This window comes from Protopterus annectens, chromosome 17.part0, assembly GCF_019279795.1.
Source record: "Protopterus annectens isolate FY-2018-M chromosome 17.part0, PAN1.0, whole genome shotgun sequence".
Taxonomy (NCBI): Eukaryota; Metazoa; Chordata; order Ceratodontiformes; family Protopteridae; genus Protopterus; species Protopterus annectens.
Genome location: NC_056751.1, coordinates 213,721,719 through 213,743,156, shown reverse-complemented (window position 1 = coordinate 213,743,156; position 21,438 = coordinate 213,721,719).

Genomic DNA, 21,438 nt, shown 5'->3' with positions numbered 1-21,438 from the left:
TATGAGACCAAATTATACAGGGTTTGAATACAGGTGTATCTAATAGTTTTAAATATGTATTTATAATACAATGACATAATTCCACATTCACTGTGTGTTACCCTAGCCCAGAGTGTTTAAGCAGCATTGGGTGGAGGTAACCATACCATGGAAGAGCTTTTCACTGTTGCTCGGCATTGGTGCTTGATGCCAAACTCCGTGCAAGCACAGAGGACAAAAAGTGAAGGGCTTCATTGTTGTTTTTTTTTTTTAACTTATGTATGTGGAGTATGATTCTACTGTTTGACTTGATTAAATGTGTTAAAGTAGAGTAGATAGGGAAGTGGTGAAATGAAGGGGAAACAGGAGGAAGAACAAAGGGAAAGCAATATAGGAATGTGCAGGAGGCAGGTAGGAAAGAACCATAGTCATCCACATCCACAACAGTGTAAAATGAAAATATGTACAAAATATTACTTGAAATTGGACTGTCACCTCAACAAAGAGGGGTGACAACAATGAAATCATCTTGTATAGCCAATTGGACCGAATCAAGTGTGTCAGGAAGACGTGTGCAACATGGAGATTTATGTATGGGATAATAATTATTTTGTGGGACAGGTGTCCATTTTTTTACATCAGTAAGAGAGGAATATTGGGTAAGAGACATAGGCATTTCTGGGTCAGGTAAGTATGGTAGATGCAAACAAACAGGACAAACAAGACAAGACACAGGGGCATGACAGGTCAGTGGACACCTTGATTGAGTTAGGAAGGGGACAACAGATGCTCTTGCCATCAAACATGGAGATAGAGAGAATCTAGTCATCATTTGCTGGACTGTCACCACTGTCCCCTTACTACACTGGATGTTGGAATGCTTGATGTCTTCTCCTATGGACAATACAGAGCATCCTCTCCAGCCAGTGTAGGTGTTCACCAATGGTCCTGTGAATGACTCTATGAGCTAAGCCTGGCAACTCCTGGTTGGTGATAAAATCCCCACCTCCACCAGTAGTCCAGGATGGCACCATAGCACCAGCTGCTGGGGTAGTGCTACCTGATCTGCAGGCCCACAATAGTACAGGGGCAACAGAGGCTGTACTCATAGGCTGGGTCCCAGATGTTCTGGGTTTTGGTGCAGGAGCTGGTGGAGTGGGGGCAGGCTGTACCACTGTGGGTGGCCTACCTCCTGTGCTGTAAGTTATTTTGTGATTTTTCAGAGATGGATGACATGGAAACATTTTGATGACACAGAAAAATAAAAAAGAGAGATAAAGAAGATGATATAATTAGTACCACCCATATGTGACTTACAATAATAAAGTGCTTTATCTCTACTTTTACATTTGAGTATATTTCTTAACAACTACAAACTATAAGTAAGGATTGCTCAAAGTAAGCCTTGCAATGTATATATATTGCACATATTCTTTGTATAAGCATACAGATTAAGTTAGCAGGGCAGTTATGCCACTTTTTTTGAAATTAAATTACATAATATTTTTTAAAGGATTTTACTATATGTTTGTTAATTGTGGTTTCTGAACCCATAACTTCTGACTACACTATTAAACTTGACTCCTACAGTCGGCCTTTGGTACAGATTGAAGCATGCATGCTTGCTTTAACAGTTAGGATATGCATGCTTACATTGCTACAACTTATAGAAGAGCAATACTTTAGCTGAAATAATAGTTATGTTGTGTTGCATACATACCCCTTGCTTCCCTAATTCTCTCTCTGCATGGGCATCTCTATTTTCCATAATATCTTAGTTGGCTGTGGAATAAACAAAAGAGAACAAGAGAGCAGCTTTATGCATAAAAGTCTTCCCTATATGCAGCTTTCTATCTACTATAAATTCTCTTTATCGGTATACTTACACAACTGTGGGATGTCAGCAATCTTGAACTCATCCAGCCACTGGTTGAGTGCATCCCACTTGTGTCTTTTTAGGTTATTAAAGTGATGGCTACACTGTTCTTCAGTGCAAAAAATGCCAGACACACTGGAGACAGCCTTGACCAGATTATTAAATGCCTCAGATTTGTACTGGGAGTTGGTATAGCCTTCAGCTATGGTACTTTACATGGACTCCAGTGAATATTCTGGATTACTTAAAATCCTACCTCTGCGGCCTAAATTGGGACCTTCCCTTCTACCACCAGATATGTCTGACCAGGGAAAACAGCAATAGTTAAGAGTAATTTCCAGTCAATGCATGTTATCATGTTTACTGGTAGTACACAAACCTGAACAACGATGCCAACCATGTTTGCATGATGTTTAGCAGAGATCAACAGTGCCAAACATAGAGGAAAGCACTTCTTGAAATTGGAAGGTTAATCTGACACTTGGCATTAATTTGAGGACTCTTTGCTGATGTAACTGTTAGGTAATTTAACTTTGCAGACGTGTACTGGGGGCATGAATTTTATGACCTGACACATTTTTTGTGTGACTTTAAACTGATAAAATTAATTTATACAAAGTGGGATTCAAACCTATGCATAAGAAACAAAACATTGTCTTCCACAGCTGTGAATTTTCTTCCTTACCACAGAAGAAGTAATTCTCAGACATACTCATGAATTATATATAAATAAACATGACAGACTGAGGGGTTAACTATGTCTGTGTGTGACCTGACAAGTTTCTAGTTTATACATTCATGTGTGTGTGAATATTATTGAAGTCTAAAGGCCATCCAAGGCCAGGGAACATCATTATAATTAATGAAACATACCAGTCAGTATACCCTCAGTTACACAAATAATTCATATGAGCACTGCTATACATACTTATTATTATTTATAATTATGTTTAAATTTTTTGTGTTTATTAAAACTGAGTGTACATCCCTTAATAAAATTGGGAGTGCATAATGATTTATTTTCATGTGAATTTTAATATAAAGTAAAATGGCACAACAGTAAAAGTATTTGGAATTTGCTGTGTTAGAACTCTAGACCATCTGTATTGCAACCCTACACTTACCACAGAAATAGTTAAACAAAAATGTGGATATTTTCCTTTTCATTATTAACTTCTGTGTGTTAACTGCTGTGCTCTACTGCTTACTGTGTTTGTGCAGTACCCAACATAATTCATAGAATGTATCTGTTTTTAAATTGTTTACTGTCTGCTTCCTCTAGACAGTTGTTCTATACCTGCAGGTGTTGGGGAATATTGCTGACTGCCGAGCAATGTCTCTTGGCGGGTTTGTTTGTTGGAAAGCAAAAGATTCAAGAATGTATCCTTTTTGAAATTGAGATTGTCTGCATCCTGTCTATGAGTGTTCTGCCAGCTTCATGTTTGGGCCACCAGTCCAGGTTTGTGTGAAGTTAAGTGATGCACAAACTTGAGAAGCAAAGCTAAACTTGTTTTAAATATCTGCGCAGTGTTTCTTAGGTTTCATCATTAAATGACAAATGTGGGACTTGAATTGTGATCTACAAGTAGTATATACTGTATGTATCACCGTGTTTACCAGATATGCTACACACACACATGATTCACAGGTGTAGTTTATGTATAAGTTATTATAGAAGTAAATTATATGACATTTACTCCATTTATAAATTTGTGCTATGCCACACACTATGCAAATACTGGTATTACAAAAGTAAAATCAATAAAAAAGAATATAATAAATATATAAACAGCTTTACAGCAGGCAAGAAATTCATTGTAGATACAAGCAAGCCCCATATCATCCACAGTATTAACAACACATATGCACTTGTACACATCTGAGTTGTTTGTACATGTGATAATTTCAGGTGTAGTGCAATGAGGGATCACATAACCATGTATGACTATTGTTTGCACAAATACACCTCTGTCTTACTTTGTATGTTATTGATTCTTGTCTTATCTGAGCAGTAATGTGAGACATGCAGTCTGTAAGGCATTTTGTATCATTGTCCATAAAATGTATTAGAATATTACATGGCAATAATATACAGTCTTCAACAAACGCAGGGGCGTTTGGATATAACTGAACAGAAAATGAGTAATGTAACTGAGTAATGTATACTTACTTACATTTAAAACCTTGATACAATTACTTCTACACTTTGTAAGAGTAACCTGGCTGACACACTCATTGGAGGGAAGGCGGTCCAAATTGCTGCTGTGTTTTCCTTTTCCCTACCAGTAATCACTCACAGTTCTAATCCACTAACAAGAAACACTGACGGAGTGCTTGCACTATGTTTACATCTGCTATGCTGAGCCAATAATTTGGAATACAAAAATTCTAATGAGTTCACACCTCATTTGCATCTTCACTTGCTCAGAGACCTGAATCTAAACTATAAAAAGTGAACAGTGTATCTAAGGAACCTGAAGGTGAGGAGAGTTTTATATGTGGATAACAGAGAAGGCATTTGCTATTACATTTGGTTTATCTGAACAGAAGACTACTGATCTTGATAAGGTATGATTGCATTTTTAAGTTATATACTGGATTTATTCATATATCAGTAGAAAAAATATATATATGTGTGTGTGTGTGTGTGTGTGTGTGTGTGTGTGTGTGTGTGTGTGTGTGTGTGTGTGTGTGTGTGTGTTTTGTGTGTGTGTGTCTGTATAAGCATTAGCAAATGCAAATTTTATCTGCAGGTAATTCTTAGAAGTTTACTGATGGCTAGACATTTTTGTCAGGACATTTTTACTTTCTCAGATGCATAGCCTTATTAACTTTCAACACAAGCGTTACTGTTACAACTGTTTCTCTTTAAATTCTTCTATGTTATTTCATTGAAATGTAGACATCCTATATTGTCAATGACACAGGGGTGTTAGCCTTCTAGAATGGCCCTAGACACCTCTAGGAGAGGACTGGCACAGGTAGAAGTGGCTGGCAATTTTATAAAAATGACTGTTCTGTGGTAAATGTGTGCACATTTTTTGGGTCAGTCCATTTGAAAGCACATTTAAGAATTCACTGATGTTTTTATTCCCTGTTTGGTGCAAAAATGTCATTTGCCTGTTGTTTTGGGGGTGTATTGGCACAACCAAAAGGTTTTTACAGAGGTTTGCTTTGCCATTGTTAGTCCTTGCTTGGGATTAAATCTTGGTCTGTGTGTGACTGAGATATATTACATCCACATAACCCCTTTTTATATTTGACTAACTTAAGTTTTTTCGTTTCTCCTGTGGGTAAAATTGAAAAACTAATAATGTGTGTTATATCTAATTAGGACTTTTATTTATATGATATTTCTGTATAGTATCCTTCTTTTGTGTTTTATGTCACCTAGGACTATGGCAACCAAGTGTCCTAATTCCTGCAAACCCACATTCAGTGACTCAGAGAGTGACATGTTCACCCAAGCCTTTCATCAACATGGTGCCTTTATGCTTGAGACAGGACATGGTGATATGTCTGGAAGAATGCATATTTGGAACCAGATAGTAAACAACATCAATGCTGTGGGGGATACAGCAGGAAATATGATCAGAGCCATTAATATGATTTCATCGGCCCCGAGGAGAGCAGCTGCAGTGACCCATGGTCAACTGGCTACTGGAGGGGTGGCTGCTACAGAGCCACCACTGACACCAAATGAAGAGTTCTTGTCCACTGTCAGGGATCCAGAGAGCTCAGTGGAAAGTACACAACAGCATGTGATTGATGTTGATACCTCTGTTTCAGGGATGATGAATATGGCCAAGGAGAAGCTTCCAGGCAGGCTTACATATGTCAATTTTTAAATATTTCTTGTATAGTAAAAGCAATAGTTAAGTTGGTTTATTAAACTTTTTTTGGGGGGGGTAACAACTTATATATTGATACAGTTAACACATTCTGGTTCATTACACATGGGCTTGAGGTGAACATTCCCTCCAAGTATCAGTTAAATGTAATGTTAATGGATATATAAAGGCCAACACCCCCCCCCCGTGTTACTGTTATTGTGATGCTGGTGTTCTTACATTTTGCTAACCTTCGTCCAGGCCCATCCTCCCTAGCAAGTGTGGAGTCATCTGCACATGGTAAGCCAAACATTTTTATTTCAGTACTGATGAGCATTTGACAGAAATATGCATTTATCCATATCAGTGAGGTGGGTGTCAGGACTGAGTGTGTATTGCTGTCCTGTCTGTGATAGTGGCATCAGTATTACTTTGTTAGCATATATTAAACTGTAGTAGTATAGCTATTAATTTGTTTCCTGTGTTTGTTGCTTATTATCACAGGTGATCCTAACAGTGGAAGTGTAGGACTCTTACCACCTGATACCAGGGTACTGGCAGACTTTGATGATGATGGGACCAAACACAGGCACAAGTCAGTTTTATGTTCAGTCAGGGAATGGAAAAAAACATCAAACAGCTAACCATCGAACTCTAATCAATGAACATTTATTCATCAAACATTCACTTCAGTGAACCTGTGAAACAGAGAAGGTGGCCAACAATTCCCCATCTCAAACACACAGGAGTTTAAAATACTGCCATGTCTGAGATGGGGAAGTGTTGGTCAACTAGTTACTTTCCCCATCTCACAGGTTCAATGAAGTCACCATTCAGTGAATGAATGTTTGCTGATAAGCATTTGATGGTTAGCCATTCAATGTTTAGCCCATTTGGAGAATGAGTATAGACCCAGTACAGTCAGGGGGTGCAGAGGTTGAATCTGACACTGCGGTTGACATTCAGCAATCCCCTGTAATTCCATCGGACATATCCAGTAGGCCTCAGATATTGGACAGGTGGAGGATGACACACTTGATCAGGGTAGTGTGATTACTGTAGCTTCAGTGCCTGCTGACTCTGGCTGTAGCCAAGTGTGTGGCAGGTGCTATGCGGGAGGGTTGTTAGGGGTGCTCAGAGGAGGCCTACTTTCCATCCTCCACCTAATCCTAATGTGTCGTTCCATGCCACTCAATGTATATTTAGGGCAGTCATGGAAGCATAAGCACATTCCAATAGGGCCCCTAAGGAAATGCTTAGGGTTGTAGATGTGACACAAGCTGACATGCATGACTGACTCTATTGCATTGCCAGTTCGATGGTTCGGATTAATGACACATTGGAGCATGTGGTGTCTGTGATGGAATGTCTGCTGGGAGAGGAATGACATCCACATGTGTGTAGGTCAGCCACGTTATGTGATGTTAGCTGATGTGACAGTGCCCAATCACACTCTTGTAGTGGCACTACTTCACTGTGCTGTCAGTGGTTGAGGTGTTCACACCCAGACATAGCAGGCCATTAGGTTGTGGTCCTGGGCATATTCATGAGGAGACCTCATCCACCAGGCATCATTGACATTCAGGTATCAGCAGTGCATCTGTCTGTGTGCATGGGCATGCCAGTGCAACTCCCGGCAGAGCCAGTTCGTGGGGTTGGGGATGACGACGATGAACTGTCACCTCTACCATGCATGGCTCATACCCATCAGACATACCATTACATAGAGCTAGCACAGAGCTTAGCTGTGTTCTTGCAGATACTCAAACACTAATTTGACCTGGAATGCCCATACAGACACACACACACACACACACACACACACACACACACACACACACACACACACATATAACAGTTACATTGGTCATTTGTGAGGCTTAAAGCTCATTCTGTTTCACTAGTCATTTGATACTGTATCCAAATATTTGCCTGTTTCTTGTTATTACTCACATGCACTCACCAACTTTTTGTGTCAGCCTAGGAATCCTTTTCCCCCCACACAACACCCTGTGCAAGTGATAATAACTGTGCCATATCCTTGTTTTCTATCTTTTGGATTCAGGGATACATAAGCTTTGTGTCTGTTGCTCGGGCTGCATAGCTGACTTAGTCTTTATTATATCTGTTTTTGTGTTGCTGTTTTGCAAATTGTAACGCTTTCTTATAGGTTTTGTAATGTGTACATCCTTCCCAAACTCTTACACTAACAAAGCTGGACCTAACCATAAATAAAAGTTTGACAAAGGACCAACAATGGGGAGAGTTTTTAGACATTGTGGTCTTACAAACTTAAACAGTTTTTGGAATAACACATTATGCATTTCTATTTTTATGTTTGTTCTGAGGGACATGGTGTATAAAACTGAAATGTGTGTCATTATTTTGCCATTAGAAACATATGAGGCCAAACTGTGGACATTTGGTGAACATCTGTACATTTTAGACATAAGAACTATTCATTGATAGAGGACATATGTATTCACATAAGTCACCGCAGTCACATCTTGATGTAATTGTTGTAAAAATTGCCCACCTTATACTTATTTATATTACCAAGTAAGAGTATGCAAGGATATGCATTCATTTGATTATTAGACATTTATTTTTCTATTCCAGGTTCAACACTTACCTTGGAATGGAAATCCAGCAGTTGCAAGAGTTTTAGTTCAGGGCTGACTCTGTTTGATGCTAGCAGTACACAGCCATTACACAGGGAAGTAAAGGTTGTGAGTGTTGGCTGCCATCAATACTACTTTATGTATGTGCATAGGATGAAGGTTTTAGTCCCTTATCTGGTGAGTGTGTGTGCTATCCATTGCTGCTTAGCAAGTGTGAGGCCATATTGTGCATGTCTGTGTCTACCTACACCCACAGAGGCTGGTGGTTCCCCCTCTGACTCCTCACCTGTGTGTGGCTGTGGTGACTTTGCCAGTGGTGGTGGGATGTGTGGCCCTTCCCCTTAGTGTTTCGGCTGAAGCTGATTTCTCAGGATAATGTCGTAGAGCATGGCACAGATGGTGAATATTTCAGCACATTCTGCAGGGCTCCCTTAAATGTATCTAAGCACCAGCACTGCAACTTCAGCAGCCCAAACACACACTCTGTAATATTTCTTGTTTTAATATGTTGGTGTGTGTGTGCATTTCTGATGGGTGTCATCAGCCACGGTTCCAGTGCATAACCTGCATCAACCAGTAATTGACCCTGTGGGATATCACTTCAAGTGAATATCTCATACAGTTGGGGATTTTGCCAGATATGTGAGCCCTGGTAACTGCCTGGGTTGCCAGCACACACATTCAGGATGATTTCCTTAGTATTACACACAATCTAGCAGTTAATGGATTGGCAGCTCTTTTTATTTATGTGCACCCTTCCCTGTTCCCCAGGTGGTGCTTTGATTTCTACATGTGTAGTCTATGGCACCCAAGACTTCAGGGTAGTGTGCTACAGGGTAGAACTCCTGTGTAGTTCTGGCTCTGTTCTCAGCTATCCGGGGAATATGTATGTACTCACTGACATATTGTAGCATAGCATTTAGGAATTGATGGAGGATGCTGGATGCTGATGCCTGTAACACCCCTAGCATGTCCCCATTGATCTCTAGAAGATTCCTGAAGCTAAGATTCTATGTGCTACACATACCTTAGTCTCCCACTGGCATTGGTTCCCTTGCTCTCAGTTGAGGATGATAGAGGTTGCAGAGTTTCTGTAGTGTGTTTCTATCTACCCTATAGCACTCTGTAATTTCCACGTCATGCAGATTATAAATATTTAAATGGGATCTAAAAATCCTTCTCCTTGGCCATGGTTTATTAGCAGCAGCAGCAGCAGTAGCATAGACATTGGCCTGCTGCACATACACATGAATAAAAGCAGCAGCAGCCCCTTTCTTTCTGTGTAGCCTAGTTTCCATGCCTGCTTTTCAGTAGGTTTTGTAGTTCATAGGGAAAACCATCCTCGAGTCTACATGGTTGCTTTATAGCTTGTTGAACAGCTCCTCCATCTTGTACTGGTTGATGAGCATACAATTCAGCTGCTTATGATGTAATTAGCATGCCATTATGTTTACAGTGCTTGCACAGCTCTACACAACATGTAGAGTTGTTTACTGAATACAAAATGGTGCACTACCATGTGCACATCACACCGTGACATGAACATGATTTTAGGGGGCCGTGTAGGTTTTATTGAATGTCCACCTAGGAATAAGGAGGGAGGGGGAATGTTAGGGGAATCATAGGGAAAGAAGCCAAGTATAAAAAATGTAACATACCATAAGAAAGACAAATGAGGATACATAAAGATGTATGAATATAGCAAACAGAAGATGTGTACCATTACTATATTATTATAATTTGAGAAAAAAAGAAGGGTAAATATATGGCTCTCATGAACCAGGAAGTTTAAGATTGTGCCTGATTATTAATGAAAATGAAGACACATTCCTCACACTGAAACATTTTAGAGAAGAAAGGAAGGTTGAAGTCATTAAATTTGGTCTCACAGCTGGGGTTTGTTCAAGTAAGTCCTCTGCTGTTCAAATTTATGGCAGCAGATTTAAGGGTCCACTTCAGACATTCCAAAGATTTATCTGTCTCCACTTTTGATGAAACTTAACAAGAGAGTATAGATCCTCAGTTATACATTCCCAAAGGAATAGATCTAACATTCCCAGCTGAGCTAGAAGCAATGGTACTAAGATGACAGTTTTCACATAATGGTATTGTTGAATACAAGGCCTGTGTCAAACTGTTTATTTGATGAACTCATCTTATATCCATATTTCCTCGAACATTATCTGTTGCCTTTTATTTACCAGAACAGCTATAGCACACATTTTATTTGTGTACCTTATTTATGACTGCTTCTCAGCTTATTATATCACTCCTAATGAAACCATTCAAAAGTAATTGACCAGTATTCTTAAACACATAATAAGGGGGAGAAATAAATACAGCAAAGGGGGAAAGATTGACAAAACCACTAAAATGGAGCAGAGCACAGATGGATGATAATGCATGGGTCAGATTAATTTCATATTGCACAATATTTAATTTGAATATATTATGCCAACATCACCATGCACTGTTTCTGTTGAGAATGAAATATTTTGAAATGTAATTACATGAATTCATTTCTGAACATCAATTTGCCAGTAAAAGTGACATGCTGTTTGCTTCGTTGTTGTTTCATTCCTCGCATCTGATACATACCACCGCATTATCTTAATTAATACCTTTGAAGTTTTAATTAGAAATGTGAAAGGCATTCAACTCATCATATGAATAATTTTATATTAAATCATTCACTTTATTCTTAAAGCTACCATGGGAAAGTCAGACTGAATGGAGACGCTCTAATCAAAACAGATGCACATACAATATTTGAATATTCTGCTAGCATTTGGTTTAATAAAAACAATTCAAGGAGTAGTGTGCAAGTTAATGTGTAATAATCAGTACATATGGGCACACTGAGATTTCAGTGGAAACAAATGTTTGCAATAGCAACTGTTTGACCGCTCAAAGGAAATAAAAGAAAATGAAGTCAGTGAAGTGAACCCATGAATCACAAGCATCATTGTTGTCCAGCTCTGTAGTCTTTGTGTCCACAGGCAGTTTATGGAAACTTTCACAAAACACAACAGCATGACATTGATTTGAGTGTGACAAAAGGATTGAAACTCAGCTAAGAACTATTTTATTTCCAGATGAATGCCTCAGTTCACAAGTGGACAGCTTAAGCTTCATAACAATCTGTGAAGAACAGCCAAGAGTCAGATAGGGCTACTTTGAGCAGTATGAACTGTATGCTGATGACATTACTTAGTGTACAGAAATCTTGGGATTGAGATTCTTTGGATACTTGTGTGAAAGAGGTCAGAGGAGAGAAAATGAAAGAGAAAATTACTATTATTGCCAGTAAGAATACATTGTAAAAGTTAAAGTCTTGTGAAACAGCAGGCAATGTGGTTATTATTCAAATGTACCATGCATACATACATACAAATTAACTAATCTTATATAAAAACTGATGTTCAGTCTAATCAGTTTGTTTATAAATGGAGCACTGTATGTGGAATGTACAGATATCCTGTCATTTCTCTTGCGTCTATCAGTAGGTTGGCACCATTCCTTGTGTAGTAATTATGGCTCTGTGTACAAGACAACGGCCATGTTAAGCATCTTTATCCCTGGAGTGTTAGAAATAGTCATACATGGCTGAGGTAAAGCCAAACTCATTTCATGCTGTTAGTGGGAAAATCCACAAAAGAGGCTCGGTGTGGGCTTTTCATACACCTGTTCTCTGCAACGTCATTGCAGTGCTTTTGTGACTAATTTAATCTGTTGGTTTAATTAAAGACACCGTAGAATATGGGTGGATGGTGAACACATGCAATAAGAATGAAAGTAAACAGCAGTGCAAAATAAAACTGCTAATAAAACTGTGACCAGAATGCACAGTATTTAATGGCAATCACACTGTTATGTCATGTGTCATTATATGTCATCAACAATTCAAAGCAATAAGATAAATTCAGCTATAGCATTGCATGACGGGTCACCAAACAAACATACTGGTTAGATGCATTCCACTGCAGCGGTATGTTATGGGTCATCAAAACAGTCAATACCTATCAGATGCATTTAGCTATAGCAATGTATTATGGATCATCAGTCAATAATGATCAGATGCATACCTCTCAACTGTCCAGATTTTCACAGAATGTCCAGATTTTTGCCTCATAATTTTTGTCTATTCCTCATAGAATTTATGGTTTTCTGGCAAATTGCTGAGATGATCTGAAGGTTAAAGTCACTAAATAATGACATACATTTGAGTTTCAGACTTCAAATCCTTGAGAAAATACATGTTAATACAGACCCTGTTACTCTAGCAAATTTCTAAGTTTACAAGAGCCATATTTAAAATCTGTCCCTTTTTTTGGACCTTTCTCCACCCATTTTGTCAGGCTTTGTCCAGATTTCTTACACTAACAGGTTGAGAGGTATGATCAGATGCATTCAACTCTAGTAGTACACTTGCAAAGAAAAAATGCCCAGCAGCACGGCCAGTTATATCCTTTTCTCAGTTCTATGCCATGAGACTTCTGTCATCCATTTTTCACACATCAGTCTTCTTTTAGAGTTTATATTTCAATTACATTCCCATGTCTCCAAAAGTAGTCTAAAACAACACAAGATCACTGTCATCTCTGTAAATTAATGGATACTTTCCTGTTAGAATGGAATATCCTCTGTTGACTGCTTTTCTCCAAAATAATGTGTCTTCTCCAAATATACATGTAAGGCATAAGCTCATTGTCTACATTCTGTCCTGTATAAAAATTGTCCTCTAGCTTCATTCCCTTTTCTAGGATATCCTAATTTTCCTGACACATTATATTATTCACCTCTGCCCACCTTTTATGGCTGGTCTTTAAAGATGTGCACTCCAATATATGATAAAATCATAGCACAGAGGAGTAATGGCAGAACCAAGCATTACTACCAAAGCTTTGGTAGCACAACATTCATCAGGCAATCTTTGTTGATGGAAATGTAATTATTATAAAATCAAAACAAACATTAATCAATACTATTACTCTGCATTACAAAATAAAACAATAAAGCTAAATCACAAGGAAGGATAACTTCAGGGACCATTAAAAGAGGTGGATTTAACTAGGGCTGGTTCAGAGGGGTATATTGCTGGGCACTGGCAGACATTGAGGCTAAGTTGTTGGCCTTTAAACTGAAGGATGAAAAGAAGTAAAGTAGGGTTTTTATCTGAAGCATAGTGTGAAGAATACCTTTAGGAGGTCATTGGATATCAGAGAAATAACTGAAAGTTTTTACTAGGATATAGCTGGTGTAAAGGAAAGGATAAGCAGAAGAGTGGAATAAATAGTGAGGTCTTCAGGGAGCAATGTCAAATGAAGAAATCACATTGAATAAGTTGTTAGAAGCTGCATGGAACCAAATAGGAAAGAAGGAGGTGAAGTATATCGCATCTCCCAACAGTTTTAAAATGTAGATTTTATTAGTACATGAACTTGTTCTTTAAAATGTGCAAAACTCTGTAAAAAATAAATAAGCGCTTTCATCCTGTTTACCCCCAAGACTTCATCAGATAATTAAAAAATGGGTCTATATTAAATCATCGAAGTTTCAAAACTTCTAATGTTCTAATATCAACCCCTATTCAGCGAAAGCTGAAAATATCGAAGCAACAGAAAACTGAATTTTTTCCTAGGGAAAGAATTTGGTTGTCTGTTTCTGATGCTTCAGTATTTTCAGCACTGTGGTGGAAAGTTACGGGTCAGGTTCAGGTAAGTGTGCAATTGAGTGCAGGTTAGGTTAGTTAGGGTTAGGGTGCGGGTTAGATATGTGTGCAATTGTGTGGACGTGAGGGTTAGGGTGGGGTAGGTGAGTTAGGGTTAGGGCACGGGTGAGGTGAGTGTGCGATAGTGACGGACCTTATGGTTAGGGTTTGGGTTAAGGTAAGTGGATAGTTAGTGGTGTGTGTATAGTTTAGTGTAGGGTTAGTTGTAAGATTTTAGGTGTATGTGTGTGGATTGCTGTTTGTTTGGTGTGCTTTTGTTGTGTGTATGTGTTTTGGAACAGCAAATTTTTTCCCTAGGAAAAAATTCACTGTTTTGTATGCTCGATGTTTTCAGCTTTCGCTGAATAAGGGTCGGTATTAGAACATTCAAAGTTTTGAAACTTCAATGTTCTAATATAGACCCTTAAAAAACAGTGCACACCATCTTAAATAACTGCTCTAAGTCACATGGCATGCCAGGCTTGAAATAGTTATTTCCATGTTAATGAGGGAGAAACAGGTGGAGATTATTAGGGGTTATTGATACTAAACCACTGATGATTAGTTTTTAAAATTTCAGAGGTGATTGAGAGGCAGAGAGGCAATAACTCCAGGGTAGTTCTTTTTGATAGTAAAAAGGCTTTTACACTATTAGTTAGGAATTTCTTATGTGTATATTGGAAGAAATCAGTATAGATGAGACCTGGTTTTTTTTTGAGGTTATGTCTTTGTATGGAGTGTTCATATTCTCCCAACTGGAACATGAGCTCTCACTTATAGCCTCAGCCTCATTGCAAACAGCAGTCAACAATGTTTGCAGATTAATCCCACTTGTCCACCTAGTCAGAATCTGCTCTAAAACTCTCTCTGGTACACAAACACTCACAAGAAAAAACTGCCCTAGGCTGTTTTCCATTCGAGCTAATTAACCTCGACTCTGAACCTAATTTGCTACCCTCTTATCTCTCTGGAGCTGCAGCAACAACCTTAGAACCCTGTCCATACCTCTCAACCACTTAGAACAAGAAATCTAGACAAAGCCACAAATAATGGGGACAACTACCCAAAAATAGGGATACTTTTTAAATAGTGCTTGTGCAAACTTAGAAAGTTGATGGAATAACAGGATTTGCATTAGCATGAATTTTCTGAAGGATATGAAGTCTAAAACTCAAATTTCTTCCATTATTTTTTGACTTCAGTCCTTAATGACTTACCAGTGATATGCCAGAAAATCACAATTTTATGAGAAACAGACCAAAAATATGAGGCAAAAATCTCGACATTCTGCAAAAGTCTGATTTGGACAGTTAAGAGGTATGTCCATCACCCTGAGCATAAGTACCCTCCAGACTCCAAGAACCAAACTCCATTGCACAGACTATAGCATTTCTGCCCACTTGAAAGACAATTCTTCCTAGAAATATTTTAAACATGTCCTTAAGTAAGCCACATTCAAGGATGTATCTTATAAATGTTACTGCATATGCACAGTCATTTCATATCTCTCAACAGCCAGAGTTTTGTAGAATGACAAGATTTTTTTCTTCATGTTCTTGGACTGTTCCTCATAAAATTTGTATTTTTCTGGCAAATAATTGAGGATTGAAGTTACCGAATAATGACATACATTTGAGTTTCAGACTTTATATCATTTAGAAAATACATGCTAACACAGATCCTTTTATTTGAGCAACGTTTTATGTCCATAACAGCAATATTTAAAATCTGTCCATGTTTTTGGACCTTTGCTATATAGCCATTGGCATAAAAAAACATGTACAAAATATAAAATTAACATTTAATATATATAGTCGCCCTATCGTGACATGGAAGTGCAGGGGATCGCAAGGAATACATAAAAATATAGAATAAAACTGCAGTGAAACACATATCATGATTTCCCCATAATAGTCAATGGCAGGCATGCTACACCATACTCATGGCGCAAGGGTTGCTAAGGGCCAGTGACAGTGTTATGTGCAGTAGCTAGGAATTAGTAGGCAATGCCATGCAAATGAGAGGAGTAATAGTGAATCGCAGATTCTACGCTGGTGTAAGGATGCACCTCACAGCATAGCATTATAACACCGAGGTGAGCCCTTGAGATAAAGATGACATCAAGAGAGGGGTGTGTCACCATGGCTGTAAGCACATTGGAGCATTGATAAACTGGTCTTCCCCTAGCAAGGCAAAGCTGCAGGATAGGGGTGTGTCAAACTGCCCATAGCTAGGCTTAGCTGAGAGTACACAAGGTAACCGAGTATGCATGTGAACGAAGATGAAAACGCGCGTAAATCCGGTAAACGGGTATGCGTAGTGCACACTGCAGCTAAAACAGGAAGGATATAGGAAAGAAATAAGGAAATGCTGCAGCAGGGAAATTGGAGTACAAATGACTAATTAACACCTAGGACCCTACAGTGGGCCATTGACAACAGTTAACAAGGCTGCAAGCAGCTACCTACAGAACAGGGACGGGGAGGGGCTGTACTGCAAAGAAAACAGCAAAGTGTCAAAGCAGTACAAAGCTGATATGCAGTATATCAGCTACAAGGCACATTTTGACATGACTGGGTGGGGAAAGTATAAAACAAGAAAGACAGCAGGTGGATGCATGCCTGATAATGGGAGGGGATCCAGGTCTAAAAGTGAATTAAAGGGCAACAGATTAATCACAGCAGGCAATTAGATCTCCACAGTAAAGGCCCTACACTTGCAGTACTGATTGCAAAACCCATAATTAAGACACGCAGCAGCTGGAATAGCTCATACACACCCACTTACATCAGCAGCATCCATAGCACAATACTATAAAGTGTGAAAGAACCTCACACACATTTGTGTATTCCCATACACTCAGCACCAGTGGTGTATACAGATGGGGAACTTTTATTATGTACATGTTAGGGGTTGCCATAGCTTTGATCCACCCGCATGTGTTGGCGACTGAAGGTGGTGTGTAGGATGATGCACACAACCACCGCAGGCACCAGAGGAAGAGGAGAGTGTTCAGACCCAGGGTAACCTACCAGGGGCTACAAGATCTGGAGATAGTAGAGCATTACAGAGTGGACAGGGACACGCTACAGCAACTTGTAGAGCTGTGCCAGCCATGTCTCAGATCCAGAACAAACAGAGGGGAACCCATCCCAGTTGATACAAAGGTATATGTAAGCCGGAGAATACTAGCTTCAGGTACCTTTCAAAGACCAACTGGGGATATCATGGGGATCTCATAGGCATCAGCATCCAGGGTACTACACCAGTTCCTGGATGCCATGTTACCACATGCCAATGAGCACATATACCTCCCCCAAATGCAGGAGTTGGCCAGCAATATGCATCTCTTTCACCATGTGGCAGAATACCTGGAGGTACTGGGTGCAACAGACTGCATGCACATACACATCAAGTCACCACCCGATGAGCAGGGTAGGCGCTACATAAACCAAAGGACACCCCTCCATCAACTGCCAGGTCGTGTGCAATGCCCAGGGCAATATCATGGATGTGTGTGCTGGCAGCCATGGAAGCTATCACGACTCCCACATCTGGCATGCCTCACAGCTGTATCGGTTCTTTGCCAGGGGTGACATCCCAAATGCCCTCCTGGTTGGGGATGCTGGCTATGACTGGAACCATGGATAATGACTCCCATCAGAAATGCACACACACCCATGCACAAACCAGAATCATCTTAGAGCTTGTGTTTGGGATGCTGAAATCATGGTTCCGTTGCTTGGACATATCTGGTGGAGCCTTGCAGTGCTCTCCAGGCACATGTGTGCACATCTTCATAGTGTATGTGCCATGCTACATAATATGGTCCTGCGGAAATAGCTGTAGCAGGAACAGAATGGTGAAGGCCCTCACAGCCCACCACCATTGCCAAGGGCCCCACAGGCACAGAGGTACTCAGACCATGAACACCCTGAGCCAGCCCCAGTAGGCGGATGGAGGCGTGCCCAATATGCCCATGCCTTGGCAAAGAGGGAACGTATAGCACACACACTGAGTGTAGGCACCTAGGGACTGACACCTTTCTCCACCTGCACACACAGTAAAAATGGATGGCACACACACAAGACTACCTGTAAATTGTCAAGTTGTGCATCCAACATAGGTATCCCTCAACTATTGCACACACAACAGGCATTGGCACAAGGTAAGTCAACACCTGAACAGTAAATTAAGCTATCAGCATATGCAGATACTGTATGTATAGATTCATAGATAGGTACTTGGCCAACTGCCAGAGGCCATTCACAAGGCCAGCCAAAATGTGTCAGCTTTTGCCACCCCTTTGATTCATTAACTGTCCCTCTGTGGAGCAAAGCCAATGTTGGGATCCCTGGGGTGCATCTACTGTTCCCCATACACCCTTCAAGGTTTCTCTTGCAGAGTGTTAGTGAGGGGCTCTGTATAATGTAGTTAGGGGTGTTGTTCCAAAGTATGGGGAGTGTCTGTGACAGGAAGCCGTCCCTCCAGCATCTTCCAGTTATTGTTATGGCAAGGTTCAGCTCATTACAGTGTGTGGCTCACTGTGACATGGATTCCCATAGGTTGATCATATTCATCAAGCCCGAGTTCCACACGGCTGTGTTAGCCAGTGGAGATCATCTCTGGGTAAACGAGATGCCACCTAGTAAAGCAGGAGTTTATTCAGTCTGGCTGCATAGGCCATATATTGGAGGCCAGTAGATTCGTGGACCGCCCAGCTGTTGGAAGTGTCCTCTGAGGTACATCCCACATGGGTTATTATACCCTATGATGGGACTGATGAGTGATGAGTAAAGGGGCATTATAACCCCAATATGTCTAGATGGGAATCCTTTAGTAATCTATATAGAAGGATGTCCTAACTACTGTGGAGATATGATTGTCAAAGGGGAGATCACTATCTACATTAGTCCCCAGATAACCCATTACCTCATCGGTATTAAAGTGGCTGCTGCTTATGTGTTAATATGTGGGTGCCAATTCTACAATGAAATGACCATGCAGTTAGTTGCACATGGCTGGAGGCTATGTCATTGGCACCGTGTGACGTTCTCTCTGAGGACCCTTGAGGGATGTCCGCATCAGCTAGACTATCAATCATGGCTCCCAGTTCATAGTCATTGCCAAACATGGTCTGCCATAGTCCACCTGTGTTTGGCTGTACATCTGAGATGTTTATGCCAAACAGTAGAGCTCCCAGGATTGAGTCCTGTGGGACACCAGTCGTGACTGTTCAAGAGTTGGACCTGGAGACTGCTAGTCGTACCATGTGGGTTCTGTGTGTAAGCCCGTTGGCAATCCAACCTGTGATGTATGGGTGAATGTGCAGGCTGGTGTGTTTATCAATAATACCTGAGTGAGGCATGGTGTCAAAAGCTTTGCTGAGGTCCAGGTAGTATGTGTGAACCACCTCCCCCGTCATCTAACGTCTTGGTGACTGTGTGTAAGACGTCAAACAGGTTCAGTAGGCATGATCTGCACTCATCCAAGCTGACCTGGGTTGGGTCACATGTTCAGAGGTTACCAATGTCATTGTTAATGAGTGCCATGAGGATGCGAACCATACCATTGCAGACCAGGCTAGTCAGGCTTATGGGGTGGTAGTTACCATGGTCAGTTGTAATTCCACCTTGATGGAGTGGAATACCCATTACCACATGCCATTGTAAGGGAATGTAGCCTGTAGAGAGGCTGAGGTGGGAATGTTTAATTAGGTGGGGGGCAGGTTGTCTTGTACAGTTTGCAAGATGTAGTCTGGATCAACATCTGCCTCCACTGATGCTGTGTTCTGCTGTTAGAAAGGGCCATTTCCACCTGTGTGTCTCTGATGGTTGGGATACTGTACCTTTCGGGTAGTGTTGTGGGCTCTTTAGGGGATGAAGCATGCACCGAATGTGGCTGCAAGGATGTTGGCAATATCAATAGGGTCAGCATATTTTGTGCAATATTTCACCAGCACAGTGCAAATCTGTGTGTCACCACATAGATCCTTGACATAGCCAAAGAAGGATTTCTGGTTATCTTTCAAATCCTTGCATATTTTCCTGCTGATGTTAGCCTTGGATGATGTCATGAGGGACCTACGTATCATACTAACAGTGGTCATGGATGTCTGCCCTTCATGGGATTTGCTGTGTGTCTGGAACACTGTCCTACTTCTGTGGTATAGCCTGTTTATTGCAGAGGTCCACCAGACCGGTGTCCTTGTCTAAGAAGAGTGAGTCTTGGTTTACCAGTGATGGCATGATCCATACATCCGTGTAGGTGCTTATAGACTGTATTTGTAAATCTGTCTGTATCTTGAGCAGTGTTTCCCCTTAGCATGGGGGCTGTGAAACCCCCCATCCCTGACACTTGTAATGTAAATTTAGCTGTAGGAAAGGTATACACTGTGGTATCTGTGGGTGGGGGAGATGCCAGGGTGTGGAAACAGTGAATAGTTCATGGTCAGATCTAACCAGTGACCAGTTAACCTCCACTGTGGTGCATCTGTTGCCCATATTCGTGATGACCACATCTAGTAGTTTCCACCCCACGTTAGGGAGGTTACCACCTGATACAGGGCATATGAGCTGATACATTCCAGGAAGTGCTGGGCCTGGAAGTGAGTACCAGAGTACGTTTCCCAGTTAATGGTATGGTAGTTGACATCGACCAATGCCAGGGTATACGTTAGGACTGTCATGTTCTTCACTGTCTCCAGGTAGGTGGAGTGGAGGCCCTGGGTCATGGGAGGTTGATCCATAGTAGGCCACATTCCACATTGCAGTTGTGGCTGATTTTAGCTGCACATGGATGATCAGAGAGGTATCATGCTGCCCCACTAACCAGGAGGTGTAGGTATCCCTGATGAATATGGATACAGCCCCTACATGTCTTTCAGTCCATGATCTGTGGCTGAAATGTGTGGTATGGGTTGTAGTCTGGTAGTGCTGGTGTGCTCTCAGGAGCCTTAAGACAGATTTCAGTTAATGCACAGATGTTGATGTTGTCCATCCTGAGGAGTGCTGTGAGTTCATGCATGTTGTGATCACAACCACTGGTGTTAAGTAGCATAATCCTCATTGAATCTGCTATTGTGCTGCTTACGGAGCTGGTATTCACCTTTGAGACTCTCCTAAATAAACACCATGGGGGCACCAATAGCCTTGGCCAGTATTCCAATACCTAAGGCTGACACATAGTCCGGTATGGTATCATTGCATGCAGGTTCCCCATCTGTGCTTGTTTTGCTACTAGTAAGCAATAGAAAGCCTTAAACTTATACAAGTCTTATAGCTTCCAAGATAGGCTTTTGAAGTGACTAAGTATCAGTGTTCTGTATGTTCTTGCTGTACTCAGCTGTTTCCTGACTACATGGTGATTTCTCACTGTATATTGTGATCTGAAGGTTTGTTTATTCACATATTATGGCTGTGA